Below are 21633 nucleotides of genomic sequence, written 5' to 3'. Positions count from 1 at the left end.
GCCAGGAGGACCTGAGTTCAAATCCAGCCTCAGACCAAACATCTGACACTTACTATCTGTGTGACCCTGGGCAAGTCACTTAACCTCAATTGTCTAAAAAATAAAATATAATAAAATAAAAAGATCTATGAAAAACACTGGAAGGTTACATAAATATTTATTCAATTCATGGAGTAGACAACTTGTATATCATATTACTCAATTAAAGACAAGCCCCCCTCCCCAAAGAAATATGAGAAAAAGAACCCAGGAAAAATTAGAAAATCTATATTCCTTTTATTTGTCATTAAAAGTAAAATTGAAGAATGAGGAAATATAAGCTGTCCAAGAAATAAAGATAATAAAAATAAAAAAATACATTAATCAAATACTTAACAGAGCCTTAAGAAGTGAAAATATCAGAGCTAAACTAAAGAAGGAGGATTTGGAATATTTCTAGTTCTCTAAATGGTCACAAAAAAGTCCACTATAATGGAAATGCAAGTTGAGTAAAGTAAGAAAAAGATTGCACATGATTCACATAACGTACAACAGAACAGTTACATGGAAGGAGGTTAGTGGGGTGCTAACTTTTCTGCAAAACTGGAAAACAGCAGGACTGTATAAGATTATTGGTCCAAATGCTTCACATGAATTACTAACAAAACACTTTACCAAATTCTTCTCCTACAAGTCTGAGCTTTCCCTTTTTAAGAGAATGTGTCACAAATCAATTACCACCAGATGAGAACACAAGCAACCTCTCCAAATATAAGGTAGTTAAATGCTTATGTATTTTACGTACTTTGTACAGAGAATTCATAGCTTGTATCACTAAAAAAATCTATAAAAAGTTGTACACTCACGCACACACACAAACACATTGGCTGATGAGCAAAAAGAATGTGCCAAAAATTCCAAGTGCATAAAGAGCAATATTAATTTCATAATTACTGAACAAGGGCTCCCCCAAACCTCAATATTTCTATTGCCTTTGTGGATTATTGCAAAACCTTTGATTCAGTTCCATACTCATGACTTATTCATGTGGTGCAAACATATGAAACAGACCCAGGTTTAGTGAGAATACCACTGTATTTTTTTCCTGCACAGAAAACTGCTCTTTATTTAAAATATAATACCAAGACAATGAAAAGTACAATTGGTGTCAACTGCGGCATTTTTCAGGAAGATAATTTAAGCCCCTTATGGTTTTTCCTAGCCTCAACCCCAGTACCATTTCTCCTAAATAGAACTAAATATGGCTTCCAAATTAAGGAGGGACTTAAACCAAAACATCTAATTTATCACTTTATGTCTATGGTTAATATTAAACTATATGGCCCCACTGAAACCACACATTCTTCTTATGGAATCTTTCTACAAAGAGATAAAAATGTCATTTTACCATGACAGGTAAAAAATTCTTAACATTCATTAAGGGAATAGAGACCGAAGGCTTTGAGATAGTATTCAGAGTTCAGAATAAACCAGTGGATAAAAATGATGCCTACAGATATACTGGTCTTTTTCTGGCAAGACACATTGAGCACAAAGCTATCAAATAGAAAATTGTGGCTACGTATGTCAAGAGACTTACTGGCATCCTATTATCAAAGCTGAAATGGAAAGAAAATGTTTCAAGTCATTAAAACCTGTATAACACACAATAACATTCTTACTGTATATTTTTAACACTGTGAAATGTGCTATGATAGATTTAGAAATTATTGTCATAAACCCCATATTTATACAATGTGTTTATTATTGAAACACATGGCCAATCAACCTAAGAAAGCTATAGCAAGACAACCACTTCTTTTTTGCCTTTATTTTCACTTAAATAATCATAATGACAGCCATCTTTGTAATGACTATTATTTATTTTTAAAAGGTGTTTATTGATGTATTTTAATTTGTTTTTACTTTATCATCTTTGCCCCCAGTATCCCTCCGCCTCCCAGAGAGTCATGCCATATAACAAATTTATTTTAAGAAAAAAGAAGGGAGAAAAACCAGTATAACTGATAAATGCACTGGAAAATCTGAAAATACATTCTCAAACCTTCCAACTCTTTAAATGAACAGGTTGTGCAGGCATATGTCCTCCAAAATGCAGCATTAACTTTGATTTTTTGTGATGGTTGTTTCCATTTATATTGTTGTAATAATTTCATATACTGTTTTCTTGGCTCTATTTAATTCGCTCTAATACTTCACATACATCTTGCCACACTTTTCTGTCTTCATCACATTCATGATTTCTTACACTATAGTAATAGTCCATTAAATTCAGGAAATGCATTTTATTTATCTACTTACTATTCAATGGGTATCTATTTGGTTTCCAATTTTTTATTATCACAAAAAAATTGGTATAAATAGTTTGGTGTATAGTTCTACTTCTTATCATAACCTCCTTGGGGGTATAGATAATGGATTCTCTAGATCAAAGGATATGGACATTTTATTCACTTTATTTGCATAATTCCAAGTTGCTTTCCAAAATAGTTGATTTATAACTCCATCAACAATATACTACTATTCCTATCTTCTTTCAACTCTTCCACCAGTGACTATTTTTCATCTTCCTTTATCTTTGTCAATTTTCATGGTTTTATTTGAAACCTCAGAATTGTTTTCAATTGGAGCATTCTTTCATATGGTTATTATTAATTTCCAGTTTTTCTTTTGTGAACTCTTTGTTCATATCCTTTTACCACTTATGCACTTAGAAATGGCTTTTGGTCACACAGACACACAGACACACACTATTTATGTATTTTGAATACAAAACCCTTATCAGAGAAATCTGATAAAAATATATTCCCCTTTTGACACTTCCCTTCTTATTCTGGGTTATTAATTTTGTTTGTGCAAAACCTTTTCAGTTTCATACGATCAAATTTATCAATTTATTCATTGTTTGACTAAGAATACATTTCCTACTTATAGACATGAAAGATATATTACATTATTACTTTGTAATTTTAATAGTCTAGATCTTTAATTTTAAGGTCACTTATTCATTTAGAATATATCATGGAATATGTTATAAAGTGTTTGTCTAATTTCTGCTAGACTTCTTTCCTGTTTTCCAAACAATTTTTTTTAATCAAAGAGGGAGTTCTTAAATAATTTGTTTTCTAGTTTATTAGACATTTGGTTATTTAGCTCTATTATTTCAGATTCTCCTTTGTTTACTCTGTTCCATTGATCTGCCACTCTATTTTTTTAATCAATACCAGATGGTTTTGGTAATTGCTGCTTTATGATATAGTTTAAAGTTTGGAAGTGCTATTCTCCTTTAGTCCCTACCTCTTTTCACTATTTACCTTGATATTCTTCACCTTTTTAATTTTTCAAATGAGTTTTGTCATTATTCTATTCAGTTCTGTAAAGTATCCTTTTGATAATTTCATAGTAAAGCATTTAAACTGTAAATTAACTTTAGTAATATTGTCATTTATATTATATTTGTATGGCCCAGCAATGAGCACTGAACATTTTCCCAGTTATTTAAGTTGTTTCTTTAAGAAGCTCTTTGTAATTATGTGTGTGTGTGTGTGTGTGTGTGTGTGTGTGTGTGTGTGTGCGCGCGGCGCGTGTAATAATAGTGTGTTTTACTATGTTTGTCCCTACTTTGTGCATTTTGAGTTATTTAGAATGGAATTTCTCTTTGTTTTATTGCCTCTTGGAATTTATTGTTATATTTGAAATGCTGTTGCTTTGCAAGGGTTTTTTTTGTAGTCTGCAACTTTGCTGAACCTATTGCCTTGATTATTAGCTTTGCTGATTCCCTCAGACTGTCTAAATAAACCATCATTTCATCAGCAAATAGAGATAGTTTTATCTCCTTTTTATTTATTTTTACACTCTTAATTTCTTTTTCTTGTCTTCTTGCTATTGATAGAATTTCCAGAACCTTATTAAATTATAATTCTAGAACTGTATTAAATAATCATAAGGTGAGTTTATATCCTTGTTTAACTATAGCATTTATTGGGGAAGCTCTTAGTGTATCTGTCCCCATTGCATAAAACTTGCTTTTGGTTTTAGGGAAGTAATTTTTGTAACATTAAAAATGTCTTTCTGTGCCTATAATTTGCAGGCATTTTTTTTTAAATCATGCATTAGCGTTATACTTCATCAAAGGATTTTTCTGCACCTGTTAAGATGACCATACAGTTTTGATTGTTTTATTTTTAATATAATGAATTTTCTGGATTTTTTGCTTTACTAATTTTGATCCATCATTGAATCTCTGATATAATTCAATTTTTTTTAAAAAAAACCTTTTATTAAGTACCTATTATGTACCAGGCACTGCATTAAGCACTGGTGTTACAAAAAGAGAGAAAAGACAGTTTTTGCCCTCAATGATATTACAATCTAATGAGGGAGATAACATGCAAACAAATATATAAGCAAATTATGTAGAGGATAAATACAAATAATTAACATAGAGAAGACACTAAAATTAAGAGGGGGTAGGAAGGCTTCTAGAGGAGTTGGTAATTTAGGTGGGACTTAAAGGAAGTTGGGGGGGTCATTAGTTTGAGTTGGGGAGGGAGAGCATTCTAGGCATAAGGAACTGATAGCAAAAATGCCTGGAGCCAAGAGATAAAGTATTTTATTTGTGCAACAGCCAGGAGGCCAGTGTCACTGGATTGAAGAATGCACTTTGGGGAGTAAGGTGCAGGAAGACTGGAAAGGTAATAAGGGGCTAGATTATGAAGACCTTTGCATGCCAAACAGAGCATTTTGTGTTTGCTCCTGGATGCAACAGGATGGCCCTGCCATTAATCAAGTAGGGGTATGACATTATCACACTTGCCTTTTAGGAAAATAACTCTGGTGACTAAATGGAGAATGGATTGTCTTGGGGAAAGATTTAAAGCTTTTGGTCCTAATTTCTTGGATGAATTGCTGTAGTACGTCTGATATTTATTTAAAATATTTGAATTGACATTAGTTAGTGATATTGGTCTACAGTTCTCTAGTGATTATTTTTATCACATAGGAATCTGGTAGGTTTTTTTCCTTAATTTTTGAGAATAATTTGAGTAGTATTTGTTCTTTAAAAGTTTGATATAATTCTGTGAATCCATGAGGACTAGCAGTTTCTCCTGACCTCCTTTGGTACTTATTTTCTGTTTCCTTTTCTGCTATTGGGTTATTTGAAATCTCTATTTGTTCTTCTGTTAGTTTGAATATGTTATCTTTTTAAGGTATTTCTCTATTTTGTGTTCTCAGCTTTGTAGTACGTGGTAGTTCTGTTACTTTAAAAAAAATTCTTCTGGACTTATTGTTATTTCATTTTGTTCCTTTGCTATTTTGCTGAATTGATTTCCTGTCTCTAATCAAATCTGTTAAAGATTTACCAGTTTTATTAGTTTTTTTTAAAAATGACTTTTACATTTATTTATCATTATGTTTTTTTTAAATTCAAGTACAAAAGCTACTATTTTATATACCTATGTAATAGTTAATCAAACACTGAATATACAAAAACAATAGGATGGTGATATATTCCATGACTATTTCTATCTGAACCCCATCAAAAAGATAAACAGGCACCTGAAACACTGGCCAATTAGAGTCTGCCCTGGTCTTAAATACATTATCCTCTCTCCTGAAAAGAATTAATTATGGCTTCCAGGAAGTCAAACCAAAAACATTTCATGAATCATGTATTTGTTTGTGGATAGAGATAGATAGATAGATAGATAGATAGATAGATAGATAGATAGATAGATAGATAGATAGGTGACATCAAGTTATATAGCTCCAATGAAAACAACATTAAACAGATCCTTTATCTTCTGGAATCTTTTCCCAATGATATAAAAACTATTTGAACTCAATAAGAGTAAAATGCTTAGTGTATGTCAAGGAAAGATAGAAATAAAAAGGTTTCATGCTTGAGTCCATAGATCATTTTGAACCAATGGATGAAAGTGATGCCCCATATATCCCTTGTTCTCTTCTAGGTAAGAAAAGCAAAGCACAAACATATCAAACCAAAGGCTGTGACTAAATATGATAAAAAAAAATTTGCTGGTAGCTTGAAATGAAAGCTAAATGGAAGAATGCATTTCAGGGAATTAACACCTACAATCTTAGTCTTGATGTACATGTTCAAAACAATAAATGGATAGTAACATCTTTTAGAAATATCTTCACAGAAACATTTATAATCATACATACTAGGTGTTGTAGAAGTGTTTATTCCTTTCTTCATTAATCAAATCCAGGACAGGTATAGAAACATCAATACATATTCACCAAAAAGCAGGTTATATTTCCTTAGAAATATAAAAAATCCTCAAAAACTTAAAAAAACCCCAAACTACAGAAATACTATTAAAATAAACAGATGTGACAAGTAATAGTAAAAGCTGAAAACATGTAAGTATCATTGTATTTGTCAAATATAACCAAAAATGGTTTATCTCCTGATGGAGGCTATGAATTAGCTGAAATCTTACACTAGAATAAAAAGTGTATCTATTAGAGACAGCTTCATGAGCTGAGCCAAAAAATATATCAAAAATAACAACAAAAATTGAACCAATTAGCTTAGTCATGAAAATTTATGGATAGAAACAGATGAAGATCAGGTCATTGCTACCAGAAATTATAAAATGTTTTATCCTTGAGGAAACTGGATTTAGTGATAGATGTAGATTATGTAAAGACATGGTAGAAACTATGCAATGCATCACTTTAGGCCATAAAAATTTTTTCACCCACAGAATACTCAGCAAGACACAGCCTAGTGAATAGAATTATATCTCAAAAGCCTTTCATGAAATTATGCACCTCAACCTCCAGCCCTCAAAGACAGACTTTGAAATGTCCTTGAAAATTCATAAAAATTTGTACTCAAACCATACCATTAGAGCTGTTGCCCCACATCCATCTAAACATAACGTTAACCTTTAAAACTTAAGAACAATGTTTTAATATGTGTCATATTCCAAATATAATTAATCTCCAAACTACACAGGAAGAAAAACTTTCAAATTATAGAGATCTAGCTAAAGAAATTAAAGTAATGTAGGAAAAGGATGCATCTCCATTATCTTATCTGCTACAGAAGGAGTTGTCCTATATATGTTTTCACTGAGCATTCAGAAAACTAGCTTACATTTGAATAATTTCATTCATTTACAAAAACACAATAATTCTATCCACTTGTAAAAATTGTGTGTAGGACATGGAATACAATAGCAAGATAGTGACTTTTTCTAAGTTATCTTCTATATCTCCCCTGTTGAAAAAGGTGAATAGGACAAGATAATAATGATAATGATAAGTAACAAATACTCCTGGATTTGTCAGATGTGATTAAAAGTGGATTATCTAAGAATGTAGCCTATGAAGTGGCTAACACATATAAGAGGAATCAAAGGGAATCAAAACTCCATAGTTCTTTCTTTGTGTGTGCATATCATTTTTCCTCATGAGTCTTTTGAAGTTGTCTTGGATCATTGTATTGCTGAGAAGAGCTAAGTCTATTATTGTTAATCATCACACAATGTTGCTGTTACTGTGTACAATATTCTCCTGGTTCTGCTCACTTCACTCAGCATCAGTGCATATCTTTCCAAGGTTTTCTGAAATCTGCCTGTTCATCATTTCTTATAGCACAATAGTATTCCATTATATTCATATGCCACAACTCATTCAGTGATTTCCCAATTGATAGGCATTCCTTCAATGTTCAATTCTTTGCCACCACAAAAAGGAGTTGCTATGAATATTTTTTTACATGTGGGTCCTTTTCCCTTTTTTATAATCTCTTTGGGACACAGGCCTAGTAGTGGTATTGCTGGATCAAAGGGTAAGCACAGTTTTATTGCCCTTTGGGCACAGGTCCAAATTGCTCTCCAGAATATTTGAATTAATTCACAACTCCACCACCAATGCATTCATGTCCCAAATTTCCCACATCTTCTCCAACATTTATCATTTTCCTTTTCTGTTGTATTAGCCAATCTGATAGGTATGAGGTGATACCTCAGAGTTGTTTTAATTTTCATTTCTCTAATCAATAGTGATTTAGAGAAATTTTTCATCTGACTATAGATAGCTTCAATTTCTTCATCTGAAGGCTGCCTGTTCATATGGGATGAGTATTTGCACAGATAAAATCCTTGTTCACAATCACTTAGAAATAACATTGATCTGTACACACACTCACACCTACCTACACACACAAAGACACATACACACAGACACACACACATTAAGAAATACTTTCAATAGACATTGTTCTATCAAGTCCCCGTAATCTATAAACTACATGTTTGAAAAGCTCTCAAACTATAGAAATCTAGTGAAAGAAAATTAAACTATGTAAGAACAAATAAAGGAACAAAGGAACAAACATATCATCTCCATTTTTCTGTCTGCTATTGAAGTTGCCCTGAAGAAGTTTCCAGGAATCCTACATACAATTGTTGGGGTGCTTGGGTGCTTGTACTTTGGCCCCAATTTCTCCCTAGCCTCAGAAACACTGTCCCTTGATAATCATTTAAGATCAATTGAGCCCCAATAAGGGCCAAAAACCTAAATTAATTTTTTCTCTGAGTGAACTAAAAACACCCCTTCCTGTGTCAGCAAATTCCAGGACCAGATAGAGCTGATCAGTATTCTTCTTGTTTGTTATCACTGGGCCCAGGATGTCTGGGACCAGATACTCTCTTGAATAGTGGGACTTTTCTTATCTTGGGTTTCAATTGAGAACTGCCCACTCCTTAACCACTCCCTAATCCCACCCTGAATCTCCTAGTTAGCATATTTGGCACATGTTTTATTGTATTTTATCTTATATAAACTTTAACTGTACCTCTCTAACGTTGCAAGATTCTTTAAGAATCCTTGCCCGCTGAAAAGTGTAACAATAAATCTTTGCCACCTTGAATTAAAGAATGCTTGAGTCTGTGAATTCATTCCAGACAACCCGTCCTGTACTCTGGTCTTTGAGGAGTCACAACCTCTCAACCTCTCAGCCCGCAACACGATGACTTTTATTTAGTCACAAAAAGCAGATATTTTAATCTATCTGCACATTAGTAGAATAATAGCAGAATAGACAGCTATCCCAGGACCATTTCTATCTAACATCTACTCAGAGAAAAAAGATGAAAATGAGATAGTAACAACGCAACAACAACACCACCAACAACATATTTTTTTTCTAAACACTAAGGTTTACAAAGCACTTTTCTGATAAAAATCCAGTGAGGTAAATGTCATCCCTTGGGGGGAAAGTGACTTTTCTTTGGTCACATAGCTAATGTCAAAGGTTCTTTGAATGGAAAGTAAAGGCTCTTGTGTTGTTGTCCTGGCTTTTCCACTTTCTTGCTCTGGGATCTGGGGTAAGCCACGTAGCCCTTCTGTGTCTGTTTCTTTATGAGTGAAATGGTGGAAATAAAACTTTTCTGCCCTTCTTCCAGGGCTTTCTCTAGCAAATTCATTCTCTCCCCTTTGTCTTTTCCATTCTCAAAAAACAAAACAAAACAAAGGAACAAACAAAAACCCCCACCATCCTGGTTCCATGGCATCACAATTCAAAAACTTTTAAAATTTGGTTTTCAAAGATGACTTCAATCCTCTTGATATTTTGTGCCTGAGGTAATGGATAGGCAAGCTTGACTACTGTTGTTTTCTAGGCAAATTTCCCTGGAAGAGACTCCTGAAAATTCTCTATGTCCCTCTGTCTGTGTCCTGATTGCAGTCTGTCAGCATGGATGGACCTAGAAAACCCAGCTTCAAAGAAGGAGAAAGTGTTAAGAGACATGAGCAGAGAGCACTAGATATTCCTGCAGTTGGCCAGAGATGGATACTGGTAATGATATGGAATGAGAGAAAGGAAAGAGGGGGCAGCTAGGTGGTACAGTGGATAGAGTACCAGCCCTGGATTCAGGAGGACCTGAGTTCAAATTCAGCCTCAGACAGGTAACACTTACCAGCTGTGTGACCCTGGGTAAGTCACTTAACCCCATTGCCTAGACCAAAAAAAAAAAAAAGGAAAGAGGAAAAAGCCACAAAGCATGAGAAACAGTATTGTTCTTTTCTTTGTTTTGTTCACCAAATGGATAGACCCCTTTCCCTTCCAACTCAACTAGTTTGGTTCCTTTATAGACTTAATGATATTTCCCCTATGATACAAGTTTTTAAGAAGCTAAATATTTTCATAAAAATGACTCTTACCTGAAATCTAACTTGAAACGTCTTCATAGCATCTTTTGAAGAGCTTTCGAGTCAATAATGTCCCTTTCTTTTAGACAGCACAGGAAACTAAACACAATGCCAGAGTATGTGGATGAAAAAAATATTTTTTTAGTCAGTCATCTAGATGTTTTGTCTGCATAACATGAAAACATCCACCATTGAGTGGTAGAGCATCCAGATGACTAAATTTCTCAGTTTTCATCAGGGTACTTCTGTGTCATATGGACAACTACCATTGCCAAGCAAGGAATAGAGAAGGAAAAATGGCTAATAGTGAACTTACTCAACTAAACATTTGACTAAAAGACCTCTAAGGTTTCTTCCAGTTCTAAACTTATACCTTTGAGACTCCAATTATCGGGATAGTGAATTGTGTGTATGTTAGCAGTAGGACAGGAAGACAGAAGAATATTACAAAATAAAATTCCAAAAGGGTTGGAAACCACTGCCTTAGACATTCTCTTGTTGCCTCATCCTATATTTTATCACCAGGAATCCTCTTTGCATTTTATAAATTGCATATCTGATTAATCGGTAAACAAGTTCTGACAAAAAGAGAATTAATATGTGGGCTGGTCATTCCATTTCAAAGAAATTAATAAGATAACATCCTCAAATAATCCCTGGTTACTCGAAATTGGCCTCAGTGAGTTAACTTATTAAGTTTTATGATTTTCCACTCTCATTCCTTTCTAAGGAAAAAATTCCAAATACAATACAAAAAAAGCCACTGAGAGAACAGCCTGTATTCAGAGCCTGCCCTATGTATTCTCTTGCTTTTCTGGCAGGGACCTAGAGAGATGGAGTGGTAACTTAGAGAAAAGAGAGTCACCCTGTGCCAAGGATTGTATGAGACAGTTCCCAATGGTCTAGCGTTTTTCCAGTTCAAAAATCTGTCGAAAGATTATCACTGGTGAGATGAGGAAGCAGCCTCAGAAAGGAAGAGAGGATAGATGTTTGGGCTGTTCTTTAAAAATACACTCTTTCAAAGGATGGACTTTTCTTTGTGACCAACTCCCATGCCAAGCAGCAGCTTTTCTGACCACAGTACAGAGAAAGTCTGATTTATGAGTGTGTGGTGTATTAGGTCTAGAAAACACACATTATTACACACAAACACTCACACACAGAGCTATTTTGGCTTGATTTAAAACCAACATCTACTCACAGACTCAGGGTTTTAAATCAAACCCCACTCTATAGCGCAAGCCTTTATTTCCTACTGTTAAACAAAATCCTCATTTTAACACAATGTACAGAAAAAGCATGCCGAATTAATTCAAAGGGTTTCAGAGACATCAAATAGTTCTTTAAAAAGCAATATTTTGATGATTTAAGTGTAAATGAACCAGAAACATATGGAGTAAATTTCTTGAAAATTGCACATGATTTCAAAAATTAAGGGGGAAAAGTTCTTGGCAAAACCTAGTTGGGTTTTTATCTAATCCAAAATATTTGAAAAATAATTTGAGACATTTCATAAACTCAAACAGCTGGTTTCTCTATCCATAATGCATTTATTATATACATTCCTTTTCACTGGGGAAAATTTTATTTGTACTGAAGTGGGCAGGTATTTCAGGTACCAAAATACAGAATGGAGAAAGCCAGCGTTTATGGATTATTGTTTGGGGAATAAAGGTCCTATGCCAATATTTATATGAAGAACTGTTGTCTTCTTGATATTAAAAACTATTTTCAGGGGTGAATAATTTTTCTATTTGTTAAATAACTCAGGAGAAGTAATGAGGAGTAATCGATAGAGAGCTGGCCACAGTGTCAGGAAAATCTAGGTTCAAGTCCTGTTTCTAATACACATTGACCATTTGACTTTGGGCAAGTCACTTAACCCTTTAGTGCCCCAAGAAAACTCTCTAGAGTTATAAACTTAAAAAGATATATGACCTGCATTGGTGGAGGGAGTTTTCTTATAGGAATTTTCCTACATTAATGAAATCAGAAACATTTTAAATTACTTTAATGAAGTATCCTTTTCTGAAATCATAGTTGCTGGTTGCCACATGGTCATATCTCAAGCACCCTATTTAGACTAAGAAGCGAGATCCACTAAAGATCGGAGTCACCTCTATTTGGAGTCTGTCAAAATCTCCAAAATCTAGATAGGTGTGAACATGTATGATTGTTGTGAATTCTGGCACAAGATGAGAAGACAGAGCATTCACAATTATTTTATATTCATATTTATTTCAAATTTTAGCAATTATAATTGCCATTGAATGCTCAGAATCAACCTTGAATTGCTTCTCTCTCTCTCTCTCTCTCTCTCTCTCTGCTATTTCTGTCTGTCTCTGTCTCTCTCTCGGTCTGTGTCTCTTTCTCTGTCTCTTTCTCACTCTGCCTCTATCTCTCTTTTCCTGTCTCTGTTTCTATTTCTCTCTGTATCTCTCTGTCTCTCCATTATCTATATCCACTGAGTTATCAAGTCTTGGGGGTTTTGACTTCAAAGAGTCTGCCTAGTGCTGAAAATACAAGAGCTAGACCTGGAGTAGGGGTGGGAGGGGCAGGTCCAAGGGGACCTGGGCCAGGGTCTCTTGCTTACTAGCAATTCATTTCACTACTCAGAGCCTTAGTTTCCACACTTGTAAAAAGGGTATAAAAATGCACATGATAACTATTTCATAGGGGGTTTATGAGGAAAGCAGTCTGAAAAATTTAAAATACTATTTAACCAGAAGCTACTTATTTTCTCTCATAGTCATTCTTATCTTAATTTAGGCTCTCATAATTTCTTACCTGAATAATTGAAATTATTATAATTTTATATTGTGTTATACTATATATTATAATTATAGACATATAATTGTAATATATTATAAATATGTTATAATTATTATAGCTGGTTTCTTACTTCTAGTCTTTCCCATGCCCAATCTGATAGCTACTACTCTCCATCTCATTCACTGCCTATCTAGGCAGATGCATTTTTTGAAGGCCAACTTTAGGTTCACCTCTTCTACAAAACCTTTTCTCATCTCCTTAGTATGCAACAATCTCTTTTCCAAACAGCAATAGCAACTATTCTCTATCCTACCACATAGGATAGTCTTGATGAGAGGATGGGAAGATTAGAATGAAATAAAAACTCCACTTTTTCATATTTGCCAATAAGCTCTGAGTCATAAATTTGGACAGTGAATCTAGGAACCTGTGGTCTAGGAATCAAGTGACCTTGGATCTTGTTCTGGTTCTGCTGTTAGCTACCTGTGTGAACTTGGAGTCATCTTACCTCTTTGGGTATTGTGTCCACAAAATTAAAATGAGCTTGTTGGATTGTATTACCTAAAAATATTTTCTAGCAACAACATTCAATTTACAATCATTTAGTCTACCTCATCCTTTTCTTTCATTACTTTGGCTCTGCTCAGGTTCTCCTGTCCACACTCTTCCCTCTGCCTAACACAATATATATGAATTACAAGAAATAATGATTATTAGTATATTTATGAAATTCTTTATCCACAGGGCAGGTTTGCCCCTCTACTGTTGAAAACAAGAGTCTGAGCTAGGAATTTCAGAGGCCACACTGATCTCTCTGGGAGTTCTTTCAAAAGAATCTTGGGTAGCATGAACTAGCACAAAGTGAAATGATAAGAACCAGGAGAACAATTTATATAAGAACAGCAACATTGGAAGGAAAAACAATTCTGAAAGGCATAAGAACTCCGATGAATTCAGTGACCAACTGTGTTTCCAGAGAACCTATGATACGCTAGATACACCATCTAGCAGCAAGGCTCTGGACTCAAGGTGAATAAAGAGACATACATTTCTGGACATGGTCACCATGTAAATTAATTTTCATTGGCTATGTGTTACAAGAGTTTTTTGGTTTTTGTTTTTTGCTATTGCTCTTCCTTCCTTCTGGAAAAGGATTAGATTTAAGTGAGGCAGAACTGTACAAAGTCACCACTCTCACTCTCTCCTCCAGAGCCATAGAAGTTCAGTGACAAGATAAAAATCAGGATGTCTGGTAATGGTCCAAGATGTAGTGGGCGACCTTGGTCTTTCTAAATTAAGGTTATTACCAGGTCTCAGTTTGTCTGAGGCAATTTCCATTCAGTGACTAATGGCTAGGTAAGAATTAAGACAAAAGATGACCTAATTTACCTCACAAAAATATCAGTCTGGCAGGGGAAGACCTTGATGGCTTAGGATGAGTATAAATGGCAAACATTGTTCTCTGTTAATGGGGTAAGGGAGAAGGTCAAGGAAAGGAGGGGGAGTTAGCAATAATGATGCCAAAAAAAAAGAGGGGCATTAAAAATAAAATGCACAGAAGAAAACAGAAGAAAGCTCAGAAGGAAACATAAGTAAGAAAGACAGTTTTGAAAATGATGTGTATGAGTATTATATACTTTAAAAAAAAACAAGTGGTTAGGGGCAGTTAGGTGATGCAGCAGATAAAGCACTGGCCCTGGAGTTAGGAGGACCTGATTTCAAATCTGGCATCAGGCACTTACTAGCTGTGTGACCCTAGGCAAGTTACTTAACCCCGATTTTCTCCAGGGGGGAAAGGCAAGTGGTATACATAAATTGAAGATTAATGGTTTCATAGACAATCCTCTTTTAAGTTCTGCTATGGGTGTGGAAATGTTATTTTTTGGTATTTAAGATGAGAATTTTTTAAAATCAGGTTTTTTACATGTCCAGTAAGAAGAAATCAATTGATGGTTAGACCTTGAAGGTCTTTTAGAGATCCCCTAATCCAATCCCTAGAGTTGAAATGGACAATCAGAGAAGGAAAACAAGTTGTTTAAGGTAATGTAACTAGTTGGTGACAGAATCAGGACTCAGAGCAAGACTGAGTGGCACCTAGGTGCTTTTCCATCTGATGCATCAAGACCTTGTGCAAAAATGACTTTACTAGTAGGTAGATTAAGTATCTAGTTAATATTATCGATAGGTGAAGAAATTGCTTCCAACTAGGGTGTATGCTTAGGCATGTTTAAAATGGCTCAGGGCCTTGTTAAATTTCCAGTGTATACGTAAATGAGTGCAACTAGGTGGCACAGTGGATAGAGTGCTGGGCCTGGAGTCAGAAAGACTCATCTTTCTGTGTTCAAATCTGGCCTGACACTTACTAGCTGTGTGACCCTGGGCAAGTCACTTACCCTTATTTGCCTCACTTTTGTCATCTGTAAAATGAGATGATGAATATGTCAAACTATTACAGTATTTCTGCTAAGAAAACCCCAAATGTGGTCATGAAGAATCAGAGACAACTGAACAACCACAAAAAAAGCATTTACACCTCAGTAGTAGGCAAATGCTATACATGAGGCATATTTGACTTACTGTTTCATTGATTTGCAATAGAGAACATATTAATAATGCATATTTAATTATCATGTGTACTTTTTCTGAGAGTCAGGCCTTAAACATTTAGGAGCACACTTCTACTCCCACCCTATGCTCATCTCTGCTCCAATCACCAAAATATCTATTGTTCCTGCCTATCACTGAAATCTGGTATCTACGATCCTGAAAAACAGGCCTTGTTGTTCTATATACATGGCATTCTAACTCCTTTTTCCAAGTCTTTGCTTTGGCAGTTCCCCATGTCTGAACTCCTCCTCACCTTGTTTCTTAGAATCTCAAGCCTCCTTCAAAGCTCAACTCAACTCAAAAAAAACCCCCACCTTCAACATTAGCACTTTTCCCTTCCCCTACAGCTGCCAGTGCTTTCCCTGACAGTTACCTTGAATTAATTTTGTATAGAGACAGAAAAGCATAGTGGATGGAGAAACAGGCTGGAAACCCAGCAGACCTAAGATCAAATCCTGTTTCTGACACATACCATTGAACCTGGGCAATTCCCAAGTATGCAAACATTTTAAATCTGGTTTTCTGTACTAGTCAGTTAGATTTGGGTTGGATCAGGCTTCCTGGAAGAAGACAGTCTGAAAGAAGAAAGCAAGAAGTATTATAGATAAAGCTGAGTGTCTCCTTATGCAGAAGTCTGAGACCACACCCTATAGGAGGAGTCACAATATCTGTTCCATAAATATAAATGACCATCACTGGATCTATAGTGAACTCAGTGCCAAGATTTGTATAAGCCTGTGGTTTATCTGGAGTTGTTCATGCATGGCCTGAAATAACAATAGAATTGCAACTGAGATCATTCCTTTACTCATATTATTGGCCTTCCTGTAAAGTGATGAGTGACCTTCAGAAGGGTCAGTTGAGATGAGTCTCTAGTGGCTTAGATCCATAACAGAGTCTTATTCTGAGGCTCTGACCTTGTATTAGTCTCTGACCTCATATTACTGAGAAAACAAGGGGAAGTATTGATAGCGAACTTCCCACCTCAGGAGTTGCTGTTTGTAGATTGTAAACTTTATTTTTCCACCCTTATTTTGTTACGTTATCCTAAGCAACGACATAGTTGGCAGCAGCTGTTGGCAGCACTCAGATTTTTTAACTGTCTAGTTAGCCCATTTAAAGACCTAAAATATATTGCTGTATATATTATTGTTGTAAACAGGGTATGGTTAATATGCTTAATTTCTTCCTGTAAATGGGTCACCCTATAATTGAAGACAGAAAAATAATGCATCCATAAACACAAGTTTGAATAATATCCATTAAAATTTAGTTGTTGCTGCCCAATTAACTGGGAATGATGACAATTAGTTGTTTTGAAAGAGATAATCTTTCAAATAATGCTTTTGAAACTCTTCATTCCTGGAACATTTAAAAATATCATCAGTCATTTACATCTGGTGATTACCTCTAGAGGGAACTTTGATTTCTTTCATACTATTAATAAGGATATCATTGAAATATTGTCACTCATCCTTTCTCTATGTAGCTCTCTAAGTACTCTAAAATTCAGCAACTATCTGGCATGGTGGCAAAGAATAGGCGGATGGACTACTCCCTCCTGCCTGAAAATCTTTCCTCTCTCAGCTTCTGTATTTTTGAAAAATGCAGAAGCCCTCCCCAAACCTGTTTCCAACTATTAGAACACCCTTTACTTGTACTCTGTGGGGCAGTGAAAACAGCATTTGGCTGGAAATCATGAGTTTTGAATTGCATTGCTAGTTCTAGTACTAATTAGCTCAGTGACTTGGGGAAGCTCACTTAACCTGTCTCTGGGTTACTGTTCATCTGTAAAATGAAAGCAATGGAGGAGGTGCACACGAAGGAATCGTTCTACTTTAATCGTCCATGATTCCTCATCTTTCTGTTCTCATCTGTGGGCATTCCCCAAGACTGCCTTAGCCCATACTTTTTCATTTTTTTTTAAAAAAGATTATTTCATTCCTTATATTTGCATCCCAAGCATGTTACACAGCACCTGTGACATAGTAAATATGTAATAAATGTTTGTTGATTGATTGATTTGATGAACTAAATCTTTCTCATAGTTTCAGTCATCATATCTTCTGATTGAAGACTTGCTTGGAAACTCTCAATCACTTATCACATTCTAAGTTGTATTGTTGCTACTAGTGCACATGTCGTCTTATTCCTATTAGCTGGTAAGATTTTTGAACTCATAGACTCTTTCTTGTTAATTCATGTCATCTAAGGAATGGTTGAAGGAACTGAATGCATGAGGAAGAGAAGACTTATGGGGGACAGGACAGGACAACTGTCTTCAAGTGTCTGAAGTGCTATCATGAGGAAGAGGGATTAGACTTTTTCTGTTTGATCTCAAAAGGCAGAACCAGGAACACTGAGTGAAAGTCCTAAAGAGTCTGATTTAGGCTTAATATTAGGGAAGATTTAACTGTCCAAAAGTGGAATCAGCTCCCCCGTGAGACTCTAGATCCCTCATCTTTGGAGTCTCTGAGATGACACTAGACAGCCACTTTTTGGATATGTCATAATTGGGACTTCTTTCATGTATGAGTTGATTTTTTTGGGGGGGGTATGGGTGATATATTTTGATTCATAAATTGGATTTAAATGAGACAGAGCTGCATGAAGTCACTGGCCTCACTCTCTCCTCCAGAGTCATCATAGTCCAGTGGCAGGACAGAGTCAAGATGACTGATGATGGCACGAGATGAAGTGGGATGATGTTGGTGTCTTTGATGCCTAACCAAGCTCTAAGTGCTCCACACCACCTGCTTCAAATGCCTTCCTGGCCATTGGAACAAATTGTTCTCATCCTCCCTTTCTACCAGGGTAAGTCTTCACATACTTGGGGTAGACATCCCATTAGCTCAACAACAGGTTGTAGAGTGTGTTCAGGGAAGATGAGTAACTCTGGTGAGAGGTCTGCTGGGCCCTTTTCAGGGCTGCTTTCCACCTTTGGTATCCACCTATTGCACCTAACTCTCACCAATAAGCTGTAGCATGTGCAGCAGCCATGTCCTGATAACCATTTCAGCAGACAGGCTAAACCAGGTTGAGGGTAACTGAGGGGTCTCAAAAATGGGTTGAATTAGATGATGATCATTGAAGACACTTTCACATCTTAAATTCTGTGAAATTGTAAAAATTATTTCTTATCCTCTCCACTGCTTTCCAACTTAGTCATAAGATAATAATCAAATGAAGACTACCAAAAGACTCCTTCCTAGCTTCCATTCCATCATATGTGCTGTGTCTTCTTCTATTAGAACGTAAGCTCGTTAAGGTCAAAGACTATTTTGCTTACTTGTTCGTATTTCTATACTCATAACATAGCAAAGTGATTAACACATAGTAAGCATATAAGAGATGCTTTTATATTTATTCATCAATTGAAATAAGGTGATCTTTCCCAGAGATGTGAAAGTGAATCTTTGGTGACTGGATATAAGAGGTGAGAGAAGGGTCAAATATAGTCCCAAGGCTATCAACATAGAAAGCTCTACATCAAATTGAAAGACTAAGATGTTGGAGTCAAAAGAAATGGCAGGTTTAGGAGGAAAGATAATAAACTCATAGGATCATTGGTTCGGAGTTGAAATGGACCTCAGAGGCCATGAAGTTCCACCTTTTCATTTCAGATGAAGAAAATGAAGTCCAGGGAGGTTAAGAGACTGGCCCAAGGTAAAATAGGCAGCAAGGGCTAAAGGAAGGATTTGAACTAATGTCTTCTGACTCTAAATACCAGTGTTCATTTCATTGTAACATGTTTCTTTTTACTTGTTTTTGACGTGTTGAGTTTGATGCTGGTGGACCATCAAGTGATATGTTTGGTAAGCAATGGTAAACTTAGGTCTAGAGTTCAGAAGATCAGGATCATAGGTATAGATTTGGTAGTCAAGTCCTTGGGAATTAATGAGATTTACCAAAAGAAAGGTGTAGAGAGATGACATGGTAAGTTCTAAGGTGTGATAATGTCAATGAGAAGTTCAAAAATGATGGAGAAGTTGTTTTCCCAACATGGCAGCCCCTATGAGCCACTTTGCTGCATGGGCTTAGAAACTGAGGTTGTACACAGTCACAGAATTTTAGATTTGGAACCGACCTTGGCAGCCACCTAGACCAATCCAGACCTAAAAGTAATACCTCCTCTAATGTACCTGAAAAATGATCAGATAGCCTCTGCTTGAAGTCTTCCATAGATGGGGAGCTCACCACTTCCGGAGGTGGACTGTTCCAATTTGGGGCAGCTCTAATTATTGGGAAGTTTTTCCAGACTTCAAGAAACCAGTTTGAAGAATGGCTTCCATTTGGCAGAGATTTGGAATTTATTCCTCATTTCTGAAAGGGGTGCTAAACATCCAGGCAGATGCAGTTGATTGGGAAGGTTAATTAATTTCAGGATGTATGTGATGCATTTACAATGCAACAGGGAAGTGGACAAGAGATTATATTTTGCAGACCAGGAAGGAAGTTGAAAGATGGGGGCATCGACAACTCAAGGAAGAGTTCTTTAAAATGCTGGAAGTGGATAAATCTGAGCCCAAGTTTTATGTGCTCTCCACATTCCCTTATCCTTCAGGAAAGCTTCATGTGGGCAATATTTATGTCCACACAACTAGCAATGTCGTGGGAAGAATTCAGAAAATGAGAAGAATGTAAAGTTGTCAAGATCCCGTCCTCCACCAGACTAGATATGGTCAGAAATTAGATCTTAAATGGGAATAAGGAAATTATAAACAACAATAGAAACCAAAGTGAAAAGAGGCATGTGGCCTTTGGAAGAGAATCCTACACATGTTTGTATTGAAGTACAGTCCTAGGGTTTAAGGTCATCTTGCAGTATCTGAAGGAAATTGAATGAGTGACACCTTGATTTGGTTAGTATTAGAAATTATTTTGTGGGGAAATTTGGGGTGTGTATGTGGCTTTAAGTAGATTTTTATCTGACAGCCATTTTCATCAGACTATTAATGCCACATTAAGTAGAGACATTGTTGGCCTTACTCTTAGGCTAGGGATATGGCATGCAAAAGTAGGAATGGCTTATATCATTTTGATGACCTGAAGGTTTTTTGGAACATCTTTACCAAGTTGTCCATATCTCTAAAATCTATTGTGGTTCTCTGTTGCCTATATGATCTTCATCTTAGCCTGGCATTCAAGGTCTTCCCTAATCTATTCTCTTTGACTTAAATGCCAGGTGAATGAGGACTTTGAGCTTTACCCAGACAATTGGAAGCCACTGGAAAGTTTTGAGCAAAGTTGTGACATGACCACCTCTCTGGATTAAGATGACCAGTCTTAAAAGCCATATGAAAGAGACATTAGAGAAAGGAAGTGAACACCAAGATTGAAAAATCTCTTTGGAGGCCACTGGAATGGTCTAAGCAAGTAAGCTCTAATAGTGGTGGCAGTGAGAAATCACTGAGAAATGGGAATCGGCGTAACAAATATTTTAAAAGGAAAATTAATAGGTTTTGGTAACTGATTAGACGTACAAAGTGAAGGACAAAAAAGAATAGAAAATAACACCAAGGTTTCACGTTTAGGAGACAAAGGGCAGCAGAAATAGTGAAGTCACAAGGGGAACTCAGTATGTACAAAATAGAAATAAGTTGTGCAAATAGATATAAAATATAAAACTCATTTTGTATATATTAAGTTTGAGTGCCATAGGTCATGCAGGTAGAATAAATCCATCAAACAAAAAGCAATTATTAAGTGCTTACTGTGTGTCAGGGACTGTACTAAGCACCAACAATACAGAGACAAGAGTGAACAGCCTCTGATTTTAAGATGCTTTTATATATACATATATATATGCATATATATATACACACACACACACATATACATATACATATACATATACATATATAAGCAATTGGGGTTAAGTGACTTGCCCAAGGGTCACACAGCTAGTAAGTGTCAAGTGTTTGGTCTGAAGCCGAATTTGAACTCAGGTCTTGCTGACTTCAGGGCCGGTGCTCTGTCCACTGCGCCACCTAGGTGCCCCCCAAGAAGCTTATATTTTATTTGAGGAAATGAGACATCACATACATAATAAGGCATATATAA

The sequence above is a fragment of the Phascolarctos cinereus genome, unplaced genomic scaffold (assembly GCF_003287225.1).
Source record: "Phascolarctos cinereus isolate Bilbo 61053 unplaced genomic scaffold, phaCin_HiC Scaffold_4;HRSCAF=312, whole genome shotgun sequence".
In the NCBI taxonomy this organism is placed as follows: Eukaryota; Metazoa; Chordata; class Mammalia; order Diprotodontia; family Phascolarctidae; genus Phascolarctos; species Phascolarctos cinereus.
Note: the sequence above shows the minus strand (reverse complement) of the source record.